We start from the raw sequence: 3,862 nt of genomic DNA, 5'->3' as shown, positions 1-3,862 counted from the left end.
CCCCAAAGAGGTCATCCACCTACCCCCAAAGAAAGACGTCATCCCACCTACCCCCCAATAAAGACGTCATCCCACCTACCCCCAAAAATGTCATCCCACATACCCCCAAAGAAAGATGTCATCCACCTACCACCAAAGAGGTCATCCCACCTACCCCCAAAGAGGTCATCCCACCTACCCCCAAAGAAAGACGTCATCCCACTTACCCCCAAAGAAAGACGTCATCCCACTTACCCCCAAAGAAAGACATCATCCCACCCCTGTCTTGTGTGGCTTTTTCACTGCTCCATCTTTAAAATGAAGACTCATGCTATTCCCCTGACCCCTATCTCCCTGGAAAACCCCTATACACACTTCAAAACCCAGCTGGGGCGTTACTTCCTTGAAGAGCACACTACCCTGACCTATCTTCTCTCCCCGCTGCGTCTCTGATAACAGTGCAATCCTTGTCTCAAATCCGACAGAACCCTTGAGGGGCAGAGCTCTTGTCTTTCCCCTCCTGACCCTGTCTTTGGCTGTGAACCTCCCTGGCAAGTGTGTTGTGAACTGACGCTGCGAGTGTCTAGTTCTCAGTAGAAAGCTAGAAAGAGCTCTGTAAAGGACAGTTGGTGGCAAACGTCACCATGTCTTAGGATGTCGGGAAGTTGGTTAAATGCAGATTCCTGGGTCCACCTAGACAGTCTGATGCTCTAGGTCCAGGGTGGGGCCCAGGAATCTGTGTTTTCAACAAGCAGCCCAGGGGTTTCTGGTGGGAGTAGTTGGCGACCCTCACTATGATGGCGGGGGCGGTGCCCAAGATTGGAGCTAGGCCCTCACCTGGAACCTGGCTCCTTCACTTCCATCTGATCAGGAGGTCTCCAGTAAGTGCGCAAAAGTCTCCGTAGAAGGAGGCCTGGCCACTAGCCTGAAGAGCTGCTGCCCATAGGGCAGCAACGGACTGGTCCCGAAGACCCTTGGGTTGGCTCCGGACAAGCCTTCCTGGGATGACACAGATAAACTGGAGCAGTCCGGGTGGCTTCCTGGAGGAGGCAGGTCTAGGGAAAGGAATAGGCTAAGAGGAGAAAACCTGTGTGGCAATGGCTGGGAGGTGAGGCCCAGCCAGGGACCCTTGGGAGCCCACCACCATGGGCTGGACGTGAGTCCCTGTGGGGGCCCAGGAGTGTCTGGGGTGGTGAGCTGTTGCTTAATAAGGTAACTTGCTGGTTTTCTGAAATCGGGGCAGTTTTGTCTCGCAAGGGTGCTGATGGATTGTGAGAGAGAATTAGACCTGGGAGGCCAGTGTGGGACCAGGATAAGGGACTGGCACAGCGCAGAGGCCAGGACGCAGCCCCCTCGCCCTGGGGAGGGGGTCGGGGACCGGACACCATGGTGTGAGGGGCAGGGGCTCGGAGATCAGCACGATGCAAGGGCAGCGTGTCATGGCCAGCTGCCTGGTCCTGGCCCTGTCGTTCGACCCCACCACGCCTCAGTTTCCCTGGAATGGGGTGGTGATATTGCTCTAGGGAATGACTGCTTCCTAAAAGCTATTGGGTTTTTTTTTTTTGGTTTGTTTTGTTTGTTTGTTTGTTTTTACATAGCCACTGTTTGCTCACCTGTATGGGAATCAGATAGTGGCCAGAGGCAAGGGACAAATGCCGAGGTGGGGAGGAAGAAGCTCAGGTGGTCCGCAGCAGTGGCTCGTTTGGAAATCTGGGGAGCTGGTGCTTGTGGAAGGGTTCTCTGGCCATTCTGTCCTTGAGAGGCTAAGGAGGGCCATCGAAGAAAATTCAGTTGTTGTTTACAGATTCTCTAGAAAGCCGAGAGGGCTCAGCAGTCTGCAAGCCACCAGCTGTCCTCACACGGGCACTTGCTCTGGAGGGAGGCCGGGGGCACACGCCTCCTTCGCAGGATCCTCCCCACCCCTGCAGGGCCATCGTGAAGATGAAACAGATTAAATATACGACATGCTCGCGGCAGGGCCAGGCACAGTGTGGGTGCTACGCAGGCCCTGGTTCTTGTTCCCATTCTGGCAAGGAAGAGATGGGACCAGTGTCAAGTTCAATGGACTTGCGGGAAGGAGCACTGTTTGCAGTGCAAGGCAGGGGGCTGCTGAATCTGATTTTAGGTCTGGGAGGTAGAGACCTTTGTAGGGGCCAGCCCTACAGGGTCTGTGGGCCCATATCTAGTATAACTCTTGCTATCTTATGTATTTTATTACACTGGAACAGCTTGTGCCCTCAGTCTCTTGCCTCGGCACCTGGCTGGCTTGCCGCCCACAGACCTTACGCTCATTTTACCGATGCTTAGGGAAGTGAAGTGACTTCTTCCTTTTCCAGCAGCGGAGCCCATCCTGTGTCAGTTTCCCCTCCCTGGGGCCTAGTGAGTGACAGGTGCCCTTCTGAGGACATCACCAAGGTCTTGCATGTGGCACATTGAATCTCGCACATCTGGTGTGCCTGGGCTGGGGGGAGATGGGGAAAGGTGCTATAGCCGGCAGCACCCGAAGGCTGGGCAGTTCAGGACAGCAGCCAGTCTCTGTTTCAGGGGCGGAAATTCCCAAGGCCTAGGATCCAGACAGAACCGGTCTCTCTTTCGCCTGTCTCCAGGTATGCTGGGTTCCCCTAGGACAGATGAGCTGCTTCAGGGGAAAAGCATGCATACTTGGGGGCCTTAGAGCAGTTGCCCTTGTCCTCTCCTTCCACCCTGTGCCTGGCTGGGCTTCCCTAGGCCCCTATATGACCAGCAGGCAGGCTGGGCCTCCAGCATCATTAGCAAAGGCAAAAACCATTTGCGTGGTAGAGCCACCCCAGGAGGTCCACCAATTGCAGGCTCTCAGAGGCAGGCGTGTTCTCCGGGTTCTCCAGGAAATGGGCTGAGATGGAGTTAGGAGGGTAAGGGGTTCTGCGGGGTAATGCCTGTGAAAGAGGAGTGAGGCTGGGACGGGACAGGAAGAGTCTTGCAGGCCATGCAGACCTGACGGTCTCACCTGACTCCGCCCGGGCTCCAGAGCAAGACCGATCCCAGGAGAACCTCCATGTTTGTTCAATTCACTGGCCCTATAACTGAATGTGTCAGAAAGCCTTATCCATGTTCCCTTCGAGATGGTGAGAGATCAAGGTTGTGACGGAAAATCAGGCTTGTGGAGTTGAATTTGCATGGATTAAGGAAGGTGCAAAGAATGCCACCCCCAGCAGCATCTGTAGGGAATCCCATGACTAAAGCAGGGCTCAGGTCTTGAGGCACGCTTCTGTCCGTGTAGACCAGTGGAGACCTCAAGATTCGTCCTCAAGTTGATGTGAACCAGTGTTGGACTCAGCCTCTCTAGCTTCCATCCCCTCTTCCCTGTTAGGGGCCGACCTCCATCAAAGCAGGCAGCCTGTGGCTTAGAATGTCAGGGATCTTGGGTTCAGATCCTGGCTCTGGCCCCTACCGGCTGTGTCCTACCAACGTGGGCAAATGACTTAACCTCTCTCTCTGTGCCTTACTTTCTCCTCTGTGGAGTGGAGATGCAGTCGCCCCCATGTCAGCGGCAGGGATGGCGTGGAACTTTTCATATGCAATGTTTCCTGCAGAGCCTGGAATCCAGTGAGTGCTGTGAGTCGGCATGTATAGCACTCCCACTCATGTTAGTCAGCTTAACCACTGCCAGGCTGGGCTGGGGACCTCAAGAGGCCACCATCAGTCCTGACCATGGCATTCTTGTGACACATCCCCTTGGAGGACCTGTCCCCAGCAGTCTCTGTGGCAAAAGACACTCCCTTATCCCCTGCCCCCACCAACTGCAGAACCTCGGAGCAAATTCTTTTTTTTTTTTTTTTTTTGAGACGGAGTCTCACTCCGTCACCCAGGCTGGAGTGCAGTGGCCAGATCTCAGGTCACTGCA

The sequence above is a fragment of the Mandrillus leucophaeus genome, unplaced genomic scaffold (genome assembly GCF_000951045.1).
Source record: "Mandrillus leucophaeus isolate KB7577 unplaced genomic scaffold, Mleu.le_1.0 Scaffold34, whole genome shotgun sequence".
Classification (NCBI taxonomy): domain Eukaryota; kingdom Metazoa; phylum Chordata; class Mammalia; order Primates; family Cercopithecidae; genus Mandrillus; species Mandrillus leucophaeus.
This window is presented reverse-complemented; position numbering follows the sequence as displayed.